At 41.5% G+C, this 13018-nt stretch overlaps 1 protein-coding gene across 5 annotated transcripts in view; it reads right to left on the bottom strand.

The window, feature by feature from the left end:
• ARHGAP6 (Rho GTPase activating protein 6) overlaps window positions 1–13018 on the bottom strand; it is a 180179-nt gene that overhangs the window by 64355 nt on the left and 102806 nt on the right. The gene's annotated exons all lie outside the window — the stretch shown is intronic.

Below are 13018 nucleotides of genomic sequence, written 5' to 3'. Positions count from 1 at the left end.
GAGAATGCCAAAATAATGTCGGAGAACAAAGTCTATGTAAAAATGTATTATTTACCGATGTTCCCTTGAGATCAACTACAAATAGTGCTCAAAAAATATGAGGCAAAGTCAGTGAAGGTTGACCCATCAAGGAAAACCAGGGCACTGTCCTACGAAGTCGAATGTCAAGCAAATTTTTTTAAAGTGTTTTCAAAATCTCAAAGTCACATTATTTTGTGTCCCTCAGATACTCCTATCTTTTCATTTGAATTTAGAACCTGGAGCTATTTCTACTAAGCACATGTTCTCTGGTCATCTGTTCTCTGCACCAGTCAGCCAAATCTAATGCCAAAAACTATTGCTGTGACCAGGAGGCCCCTAATCCACCACCAGACAGACAAAAACATGTGAAAACCTTTTATTCTACTATTAATGTTGCAAACTCCTTACCCCCAGCAGTACAGCAGAATCCCCCACCTAATTTCATGACAATAACAGTTTTATGACATGCTGTTCATCCTAAGGCACGAAAACAACACGAAAAACAATTTAAAACAACCCACAATCATAAAAATAAGGTGGGTCCTAAAAAATATACCTCAGGTGTCAAAAGCTACGTTAAGGAGGAGCATCTTCAGCAATTCAGCCAATCAAGATACATTAATTAGCATACAGCCACAATACCACTTTAGTAGGTCTGCAGCCATGGTAATCCATTAGCCTAGTAGAGCTATCAGAACCATACATATACTCTTACATTGGCAGGAACTATTTCCTTGAAGGCCTACACCAGGTTTCCTTAAACTCGGCCCTCCAAAAGTTTTTGGCATACAATTCCCATGATCCCTAGCTAGCAGGACCAGTGGTCAGGGATGAAAGGAATTGTAATCTCAAAACATCTGGAGGGCCAAGTTTGAGGAAGACTGGCCTACACATTTTTCTTCTCAGTAAACCAATTGGTAAGAGCCTTGTACAGTGGTACCTTGGGTTAAGAACTTAATTCATTCTGGAGGTCCGTTCTTAACCTGAAACTGTTCTTAACCTGAGGTACCACGTTAGCTAATGGGGCTTCCCGCTGCTGCCGCACCGCTGCCGCACAATTTCTGTTCTCATCCTGAAACAAAGTTCTTAACCCAAGGTACTATTTCTGGTTAGCAGAGTCTGTAACCTGAAGTGCCTGTAACCTGAGGTACCACTGCATTTACACTTAAAAACAAACAAGCAAACCAAACAGTCCACCGAATGATCTAGAAACCTACCGGTAATTTAAAATTGCTCCTCTCTGCCATAGGCTCACTGTTTTAATATTGGGTATATTACTTTAACAGACTTTAAATCAAAGTGGTAGGCAATTAGCCATGGCTTGCAGCAAGAGACAAAACAATAGTCCAGTAACTATTTAAAGGCTAGCAAATTGTCGTTAGTAATCCATGAAAGTTTAAGTATCTAATGAAATGTAGTCCAATAAAGCTTAGACCTTAATAAAGTTGTCTTTAAGATCCCAGTAGAGTTGTTCTTGTTTTGCAAGAACTGCACTGTGATCTATTTAACAGGGTTAAAAAAAAATGTATTTTTGCAAATTTAAAATGCTATTACAAAAGTAGGGTGGTGGATGGGATGCTTCAGATGAGAACCCAAGTGTGCAGAGCCAACATGTAGTACATGATAGTATATTGTACCCTGAATGCACACCCTACCCCCGGGCAAGCCTATCCCAGCAGACAATCATATATCTGATTTACTGAAGGTCTTCATGCAAAACCCAATGTCTGTAGGCCTGAATATACTGGTGGGTCCCAGCTGGTTTGGCCCGTGATTCCAAACAGGGCCTCGTGCAATTTAAAATAAGAAACAGGCAGCTGAAGATAATAAAAAGTCTATTGTTCTTTATTTGCAATATTCCATTTATATCTATTCTACCCTTCTTTCAAAGAGCTCAATGTACCATTTCTGGGTCTCCCTTTCTCCATGTTATCCTCACAGCAAAGCTATAAGGAGGCAGGTTAGGTTGACAGACAGTTGCTGATCCAAGGTCTCAACTTGAGCTTCATGGCTGATTTTAACCCTGGTTTCCCAAGTTCTAGTCCACTTAATAACCCTCCATCCGATTCCACATTCTCGAAAAAGATATAGAATTCTGCATTATACCTTTCAGACTTATCCATTCAGGCTACAATCCTGTTCATACTTATCAGGGAGAAATCCTCATGGAATTACTGTACAGTGGTACCTCGTGTTAGTTAACCCGAGGTACCACTGTACTTCTGTGCAATGTAACAGTTATTTATGGCATGAACTTACATTACAAATTGTAGCAGCTTTTAATGGATGGAATGATACAACGTAAAGTGTTTGTTTGCTGAGGAGGATGGGGACAGAACCAGAATAGGTGGGAGCCATGCAACTTTCCCCCCAGCAGAGAAGTAACTGTTAACAGCAGGGGACCCCCCCTTCTGAGGTAAAGAAAGACACTTTTTTTGCAGTTTAAGGTAAAGGCAAAGGGACCCCTGACCATCGGGTCCAGTCATGACCGACTCTGGGGTTGCGGTGCTCATCTCGCTTTATTGGCCGAGGGAGCCGACGTACAGCTTCCGGGTCATGTGGCCAGCATGACTAAGCCGCTTCTGGCGACCCAGAGCAGCGCACGGAAACGCCATTTTACCTTCCCGCCGGAGCGGTACCTATTTATCTACTTGCACTTTGACGTGCTTTCGAACTGCTAGGTTGGCAGGAGCAGGGACCAAGCAACGGGAGCTCACCCCGTTGCAGGGATTCGAACCTTAAGCAAGGTGCTAAATATCTGTACAACTGCAACACTTAATTGTCCACAGTATCTTTGCAAGGGAGGATACAGAACAAACCGCAACAACTTGGCCAAACCACCAGGCTTCATTGTCCACACCTCTGTGATATGGCAGTTGAATGAGACTCTAATCCATAGGGATAGTGTCAGGGAACTGCCATCAGTGCCGGAGGGAGAGAGCAAAAGCCAGAGGGATTATAGAGAGCCTCCAGGGATCGGGAGAAGCAGCTCCTCTTCTGGGGAAGAGAATAAACGCAGCTCCAGTGGAGAGGGGGTGCAGGAGTCGGAAATGGCGAGGCGCCTGGGACAAGCGGGGAAGGAAGGGGTCCTCCGCTGCCCACGCCCTCTCTGCGCAGAAGGCTTTCACACAGAGAGGGAAGGCGAAGACTGGGCGTCAAGGAGCTTCTTTGCTGGAAGAAGTTTAAGAAACGCCCACTGACGGATTCTGCCAGCGATTGAGTCAGCCACGGGTGAGTGGCTCTCCGGACAGATAAAGTTTACATTAGCAGCCAGCCAGGGAGAGATTTGCCTGCTTGCGCACGAGCAACCCCTTGGAAACCTAAGAGATAGAATGAAACCTTTGGCTGCCTGCTTAAGAATCAATGGCTGGAAGCCTTCTCACTGCCTGTGCCCATGCCATAACAACCTGATAGCACCTCCTCCATTTCCGGAAAACAAAAAAATGAGTTGTTTTTTTACCTGCTCTGAAGCTTCGGTCAAGAAAAAGTGAGAGTTATCAAACATTTAAATATTGCAACTTATTACTCAACCTTTTATAAATTCACATCTAATATCATACTTTTCAAACTCACATCTCTGCTCTGTAGTTGCAGAATTTATGAATACTGTGCAATATTGCTTTAAAATAGTTAGTAAAGGTAAAGGGACCCATTAGGTCCAGTCATGACCGACTCTGTGGTTGCGGTGCTCATCTCGCTTTATTGGCCAAGGGAGCCGGCGTACAGCTTCCGGTCATGTGGCCAGCATGACTAAGTCGCTTCTGGCGGAACCACAGCAGCACACGGAAATGCCATTTACCTTCCTGCCGGAGCAGTACCTATTTATTTACTTGCACTTTGACATGCTGTCGAACTGCTAGGTTGGCAGGAGCAGGGACCGAGCAATGGGAGCTCACCCCGTCGCAGGGATTCGAACCGCCAACCTTCTGATCGGCAAGTCCTAGGCTCTGTGGTTTAGACCACAGTGCCACCCGCATCCCTTAAAAATAGTTAATTAATCATTATTTATTTTTGTTAAATATTATTTTAAAAGTAGCTACATGTACACTGTTGTAAAGATTTTATTATGAGGATGGCTTATCACAGTCTGAGCCACGTAATATCAGAGAACGGGAAGGGGAGAATATGATTAATGAGGAAGCAGAAGTTGATGATAAGCCAGGAATCCTTCTTTTGCCAGTGGGGAAAAAAATCAGATTCTATTTCCGGAGTTTAAAATATGACAGTGTTCCCAGAATTTAATCTAGTCAACACCACATTTTAGTGGGAAGGAATTCCAAGGAAATGCAGCATTTTATTTTTTCTTAACGTTCCAGCCAACCTGACAATCTTTAACTAGATAGCCCCGGTTTTCCTTAACTACCGTCTCCAATCTTCTTGTGCCTGCAGCCCATGTTTAACACTTACTGCTACATTTTATATCTGTTTTTAATACATTATAATTAAGTAATACTTCAGGTATCCTGAAGGATGGAGACACAAGTTAGGGTCACAGTTCATTTGAACTTAAACAGACAAACCTAGCAACATAAAGCTTCATTGGGGGAAATAGATTGGGTGAAAAATATATAAGACCCAGAATTTATGTATGAGAAAATGAAGAAAATGACTGTAGCATTATTTTAACTATTCAACCAGAAGAATAACCCCAGTCACAGTGACAGAACAAAGGTCAGCTAATTCACACAGACCCATCCCTACGACTGCAAGGCCAAATCAGCGAATCCCTTTTTTTTAAGCGCTTCTGTCCAGCTCTCTGCATACTCTGCTGAAAACTGATCAGCAATCATCATTCAGTCAAAAGTCCTTTGAAGTGAGAAATGCAACACAAGATGGATTTCTTTGGAATGTGGAAAAGATCTAGGTCGTAATTAACTGGAGCTGGCCAATGTCGGATTAAGGGCCATCCTAGCAAACTCGAAAAGGTGAAGAAAATGAAGCAGTTGACAAGAAACACTTGACCAGCATCTAACCTTTCTAACAATGTACTGTATTTATATCCGAGAAGCTTTACAACTATTTAAAATAGACCAAGCTGGAGCATGATGCCCAGAGAACTTCACTGAAAACAAAGCATAGCAAAGTTTGAAACTTAAATATACTAACCCGGGGGGAGTGGCAGTCACAGGAAACCATGACACACTTCATTTCAGTATAGATATAGTTGTTTGAAAGGGGCCTCCAAATATATACTTTGTCACATGCCCTATACAAGGAATTTCCTCAAACTATCTACAGGAAACACATTGCATTAGAAAGCAATAAAGGAATGAATATTCAAGATAATTCTTTCATATGAATGTTTCATTCAACACAATATCCTTCATTAGGCAAAGTATATTTCTGCTTTTCCTGAAGTATAATGGGGTAGTACGGAAGCCAGGTACGTTTTACTACTTCCTTACAATTCTGAAGACGTACCAAGATCAGTCAGCAGAACTTTTTTGAGGGACAGGAACAAAACAAGAGCAACATAATCGAGTTAAACTTATAAATTACTTCACACATACACAAACACGACGAAAGAAGAACAGTCAATCCTATTGTTTCTGTGATTTCCCCAGTTCGATCAATTAAAAACAAATATGTTACTAGTTAAAAACGAGAGGAGAGATGTGCCCCAAATCATATTGTGTAAGTTCATTTTTATTATTTTAAAAAGCAAACTAAGAAATTAAGTGCTGCCCCTTGTACAGAGGCAGGTTATCATTCCAGGCAACAGATTCTGGGAGCAGGCAGCAGCAACAAGGTGATGGTGTTTTGTATATCAAGCCAGCTGCCATATTTCCTTCCCCCAGGTGTAGAAGACCCTGTCCTGTCAGTGCTCAAGTTTGATTTATCTGCCAGCCCTATTGGCTTCTGCACTTAAAATGGGAAATGAAACTATTCTTTCCTTCACCTAATGCAGCAAAATGTATTTGGCTGGTTCTGGCGTTCTGACAATTAGGGATCAGATGTAACACCAGTGGTAAAGTCTAGTTAAATTTTCTGTTCTACATGCAAGTCAGTTGGTATTAATAGTACAACAAACTACAAATGTCACAATATAGAAAATGGCTCCTTAAAGGATATAATAATAGTAACAATAATGCAAGCAATAATGGGGGGGGGGGTGCAAACCATTACTCTCCTCAACTAGAACTGTTTCAGTGGATGTGGCTTTTTCTATTTCCTCAAATTCACCACCATCCACTTTCCAGACATGCCAAACAAATGCCAAAATGTATCATGTAAAAATGTAAAACAAACTTTTGCTTGAAAATTGTGTTATGATATGTCACAACCAAACCAAGATCAATTATTCGTTTTTCTGACATATCCACAGATGAAAACCATCTACCTTCACTCTAGTCAACAAATGATGGATCAACAGCTGTAATTGTCAGTTTGCTTCTGGCAAGTAAATCATTTGCTCTGGCAACAGCTTGTGATCATAAAAACTCCTACCCTTCATCCATGCCTGAAGAAATATGAGGATTGTTTTGTTCCACTGTTACAACATCCCTTCAAGTGATCCTGGGTGGATTTCCTTCCAAATGCAACCCTGTATGAAGACATAGCCACCACTGTTGGTGAAGGGAACAAGTGGAAGTAGCTGTCCAGGTTTTTTTACTCTATCTAGAGATGTTAGGGATTGAACCTGGGACATTTTGCATGCAAACCAATTTCTCTGCTACTGAGCTGACTATTTCATCTAGAATAAGGTTACCAGACGTCCCCGTTTCCCAGGGACAGTCCCCAGATTTACAAATCAGTCCCCTGACTAAATCCTACCATTCCTACTAAAGTTGAAAAGTGTCCCCGGATTCATTGGAAAAAACCTGGTAACTTTAATCTAGAACAAACACTCCTGAAGTGCCTGATCACCTCATCTGTCTCCTGAGAAATCTTTATGTGGGACAAGAAGCTACAGTTAGAACTGGATATGGAACAACTAATTGGTTCAAAATTGGGAAAGGAGTACGACAAGGCTGTATATTGTCTCCCTGCTTGTTTAACTTATATGCAGAATTCATCATGCGAAAGGCTGGGCTGGATGAATTCCTAGCCGGAATTAAGATTGCCGGAAGAAATATCAACAACCTCAGATATGCAGATGACACAACCTGGATGGCAGAAAGTGAGGAGGAATTAAAGAACCTTTTATTGATGGTGAAAGAGGAGAGCGCAAAATATGGTCTGAAGCTCAACATCAAAAAAACGAAGATCATGGCCACTGGTCCCATCACCTCCTGGCAAATAGAAGGGGAAAAAATGGAGGCAGTGAGAGATTTTACTTTCTTGGGCTCCATGATCACTGCAGATGGTGACAGCAGCCACGAAATTAAGAGACGCCTGCTTCTTGGGAGGAAAGCAATGACAAGCCTAGACAGCATCTTAAAAAGCAGAGACATCACCTTGCCAACAAAGGTGCGTATAGTAAAAGCTATGGTTTTCCCAGTAGTGATGTATGGAAGTGAATGCTGGACCATAAAGAAGGCTGATAGCCGAAGAATTGATGCTTTTGAATTATGGTGCTGGAGGAGACTCTTGAGAGTCCCATGGACTGCAAGAAGATCAAGCCTATCCATTCTGAAGGAAATCAGCCCTGAGTGCTCACTGGAAGGACAGATCGTGAAGATGAGGCTCCAATACTTTGGCCACCTCATGAGAAGAGAAGACTCCCTGGAAAAGACACTGATGTTGGGAAAGATGGAGGGCACAAGGAGAAGGGGACGACAGAGGACGAGATGGTTGGACAGTGTTCTTGAAGCTACCAGCATGAGTTTGACCAAACTGCGGGAGGCAGTGGAAGACAGAAGTGCCTGGCGTGCTCTGGTCCATGGGGTCACGAAGAGTCGGACACGACTAAACGACTAAACAACAACAACAACAAAAAAACACTCCTGACACACAAAGAGAACCCAGTTCTGCCAGTACTAGGCAATTCCAGTAGACTGCAACCAAGAAAATTTTGGGTGTCCTAGAGAAATACAGCTACTGAGTCCTTTAAAAAAGAAAAACAAGACACGTAGATCCTGCAAAATCACATATCATGCAATGCAAACAATGCTGATTGCTGCCTATTTGAAAATTTTTAATATGGCACAATATGTTATTGCATTCTCAAAATTGTTTACTGTATTGGCGAGATCATAAAAATGGCGGGGGTGGGAGAGAGAGAAAAAGAACAACAGAAACTGGTTCCAAACACATTTTCAGATGTTCTTTTTCATAAGGAAAATCTGTAAATAGAACAGAAAATATACATTCTCAAAGAACACAAAGCAACATACTTTAATGAGAAACACAGAAAATAATAAACTATGTCAGACAAATTCTGCAGTAATTCAGCTACAATGAATAACATGTAAACATTCTACATTAAAACAATATGAGACCTTAGGGCAGACAGTACAACAAAGCTATAATAATGGTAAGTATTATTAGCCAATATTTATTTTTAATATAAATGGAGGAAGGGGAGCACACAAAACGTAAGCCAAGACAAATGTGTGTGTGTTTAAGAAAGAAGAGATTGAGTTTCTCTTTTCTGTGCCTCAACAAAGCAGGCTTTCCACAGGTTCTGCTTTCCATTTATAAATTCGTATATACAGCTGGTCATGAGATGCGCTTCACAACTGTAGATGACTCAACTGAAACTGGCAGGAATAGAAGTACAGACATTAACAGTTTCCTTTTTTTAAAAAAAGGACTTCCTTTGCAGAGATAAAAGTACCACACCACTTGAAATGCCCCTTTTAAAGAAATCAGCATTTTCAACACTTAACGAAATCCGAGCAAAGCAGCAGCCCCAAACCAAACTGCTGCCTCCCTCAAAGCAGTGAAAAGTTATATTAGCAAATGTACACTTTATGGTTTTAAAAAAGGCAAATAAAACCATCTTAAAAGGCTCATTTGGAAAAGCAAAACACATCAATTTGGCTCATTTAAAGGTAAAGGTACCCCTGCCTGTACGGGCCAGTCTTGACAGACTCTAGGGTTGTGCGCCCATCTCACTCAAAGAGGCCATGGGCCAGCGCTGTCCGAAGACACTTCCAGGTCACGTGGCCAGCGTGACAAGCTGCATCTGGCGAGCCAGAGCCGCACACGGAAACGCCGTTTACCTTCCCGCCAGTAAGCGGTCCCTATTTATCTACTTGCACCCGGGAGTGCTTTCGAACTGCTAGGTTGGCAGGCGCTGGGACCGAACGACGGGAGCGCACCCCGCCACGGGGATTCGAACTGCCGACCTTTCGATCGGCAAGGCCTAGGCGCTGAGGCTTTTACCCACAGCGCCACCCGCGTCCCTTGGCTCATTTAGGCGACACTAATTTTTCCCAATTCCCAGTGTCAAAATCCACAATTAAGTCCCTCTTTTCTGAAATCATAAACTTGATGAACATTTTGGTAGGTCAACCAAGAGTTCAGGAGTAACTTAAGTCTGAACACTATCTTGCAATATTTTGGTGGGTATATTTTTGAATACCTTCTGTTACTGCTCTTTTCCCATCTTTTTGTGGGAGCATCCAAGGACCACAAACACCATGAAGTGGGGATGGGAGAATGCCTGCACTGCTACCTATACATTGGTTCTTCTCCTGCCTGGATTCAGCAACATGTCACAAAGTAAATTTAATCATAGAATTGTAGAGTTGGACGGGATCCTGAAGGTCATCTAGCCCAACCTCCTGCAAGGGAGGAATCCCAACTCAAGCACCCATGACAGGTGGCCATCCAACCTCTGCTTAAAAACATCTAAGGAAGGAGAGTCCATCAGGTCCGGAGGAAGTCTGTTTCACTGTCGAACAGTTCCTACTGTCAGAAAGTTCTTCCTAATGTTTAATCAGGATCTCCTTTCTTGAAGCCATTAGTTTGGGTCCTACCCTCCAGAGCAGGAGAAAACAAGCTTGCTCCATAGACAGCTCAGCTGGTAGAGCATGAGACTCTTATTTTCAGGGTCAAGGGTTAGAGCCCCATGCACTGCAGGAGGCTGGACCCTTGGGAGCTCCTTCCAACTCTACAATTCTACGATTTTATTATCTTCCATGTGACAACCCTTTAGATATTTGAAGATGGCTATCATATCTCCTATTGGTCGCCTCTTTCCCAAGCTAAGCATACCCAACACCCTCAACCATTCCTCATAAGGCTTGGTTTCCATGCCCCTGATCATCTTGGTCGCCCTCCTCTGCAGACATTCCAGCTTATTAATATCCTTCTTAAATTGTGGTGCCCAGAACTAGGCACAGTACTCCAGGTGTGGTCTGACCAAGGCTGACTAAAGTGCAACTATTACTCCCCTTGATCAGGATGCTATATTTCTGTTGATGCAGCCTAGAATAGCATTAGCCTTTTTTTGCGCCTGCATCACACTGTTGATGCATGTTAAACTTGTGGTCTACTAAAGCCCCTAGATCCTTTTCACATATACTATTGCCAATCCATATGTCCTCCACCTTCTATTTGTGCAGCTGGTTATTCTTGCCTAAATGTAGTACCTGACACTTGTCCCTTCTGAAATTTATTTTGTTAGTTTAGGCCCTGTTCTCTAACCTGTTAAGGGCTTCCTGAATTCCGATTCTGTCTTCTGCGGCATTAGCTACCCCTTCCAGTTTGGTGTCATCTGCAAATTGATGAGTATCCCCTCAATTCCTTCATCCAAGTTGTTTACCAAGACATTGAACAACAATGGTTCTAAGGACAGACCCTGCAGCACCCCACTTGTCACTTAAGTCCAGGCACTTTTAGTGAGCGTTCTTCAGGTTCAGTCAAGTCAACCAGCTACAAATACACCTAACAGTTACCTTATCCAGTGAGTTAGGGGAACAAGATAAGTAACCCTAACAAGTTAGCATTGAAGACAGCTCTTGAAATTATACCTTTACTATCCAACCAGACAGATGAGAATTTAATTCACCGCTGAATACCAAAACAGTCTCTTAAGTATTTTACAAAAATAGCAAATATACTGGTATGTATATTGATAGATATATGTTGTTCGCACAGAGAGGAAAACTAAAAAACAACAACCTGCAATCCAAAGATGACGACAGTCCTTTAGGCTGCCTTACCTATCTATATCCCGTTCCCCCTGCTCAATATCTCGGCTGAAGCATTTCTCAGTCACTCACTCAATGGCAGCATCCTCCTCACACATTTTATGTGTAAAAAATTTTCAAAGAAACAACAATGTAAAACAATGAAATACAAAATTCAAAAATGGCCATTCACAGTTTCAATCCGGACCTGGCATTAATTAATTAACATTTATATGCCGCCCTTCATCATAAGATCTCAAGGCGGTTCCCAGAATAAAAAATTGGCAGGTTCTAATAGAATCTGAACACATGAAGTACAGGGCAAGTTTGCTGATCACCACTCAATACCAAGCTGACCCAGAGATGGTTCTTTCTTATGGACCTTTTTGCAGTGCCTCACATGGAACGAGCAAAACAAAGTGAGCCCCTTCATCACCAGGTGAGCATATTAGGGATGCCTATTAACTAGCATCTTTGAGTGATAAAATTTCAGGAGCTCTTCAGAAGACTCAACATCTTATCATGTTACAGTCCATGTAGCTTACTCTTCTAATGGTAAACCAGTTTGTAACTACATTTTAAAACCACAGACGAATTTCCTCTAAAACTGTACTGTCTTGGTTGGCAAAAATATCAGTAACACAAGAGTATGCAGAATTTTTCTCATGTTTTTCTTAGTTAGTTCTGTTGTAATTTTTGCAAACACCAAAAGGTGCAATACAGAAAACGAGGACACCATGCAACACTATGAAAGACCACTGAATCACATGCTGAATCACAAATCCATAGCTATCACTCAGCCTACAACTTTCTCTATTAAACAGAAGCCTTGAATTAAAGCCCAGTGAAGAAAATATTATAGGATTTATTCCTTTGTCCTCTTGTGAAATTATCACAAACTAAACAATGCATTTTCCTGCCAATGCATGTTCTCATTTGGGGGCTGGGTGAGGCTGGGGAGTGGATGGTGAAGAAAAGTTGTTTTGAGCCAGTCTTGGTGATTACTAATGCTTTAAAGGCTAAAACAGGAAATAATAATAATAACTGAATAATAACTGAAGCCACTTTACAAAGCTTTTTTAAAATAAATAAATAAATAAATCTTTATTTAGTACATAAAAGTGCACATCATATCAAATGCATTTCATTGCATAGCACCTTCCATTTTCAAGCACAGCCATTTTCATTAAAGTGTGTGTGTGTGTGTATGTGTGTGTGTGTTAAAGAGTATTTAATTTCTGCTTCACATAAAGACACACATGTGCCAAGATTCTATTTTACGTTTATATGTACTAAATGCATCCATTTACAATACTTCTACGAATTATTTAAAAACAGAAACAAAAAACTGGCACTACAAAAACAGTTGCATCTGAACAAATACACACACACACACACACACGTATGCCCTTGCATTACTATTCCTCAAATCCCAAAGCACACATGCAATGCTATTTTTATGAATTGTAAAAAGGCAAGGAGTTGAAGAAAGTGCAGAAAGGGGCAACCGAATTGGTCAAGGGGATAGAGCACCTCCCCGATAGGGAAAAGTTGCAGCATTTGGGACTTTTTAGTTTACAAAAGAGGCAAGTAAGCAGTAACATGATAGAAGTTTTATATACTGTATTTTTTGCTCTATAAGACTCACTTTTTCCCTCCTAAAAAGTAAGGGGAAATGTGTGTGCGTCTTATAGAAGAATAGAATAGAATAGAATAGATTCTTTATTGTCATTACACAAGTGCAACATTGCACAAGTGCAACGAAATTGGATGCCATCCCTTAAAAACAACAAAAGCAAAACAACAACAACAACCAAACAAACCACATTCCAGCCACACCCACACCAACACCCATCAAACTCCCAGGTCACACTATCGAGTTACAGCATTCAAAAAGGCCACAGCTCTTGGATAGAAACTGTTTTTCAGTCTATTTGTCCTTGACTTGATGTTTCTATATCTCCTGCCAGAAGGCA

This window comes from Podarcis tiliguerta, assembly GCF_965153285.1.
Source record: "Podarcis tiliguerta genome assembly, chromosome: 4".
NCBI classification, from domain to species: Eukaryota; Metazoa; Chordata; class Lepidosauria; order Squamata; family Lacertidae; genus Podarcis; species Podarcis tiliguerta.
This window is presented reverse-complemented; position numbering and strand designations above follow the sequence as displayed.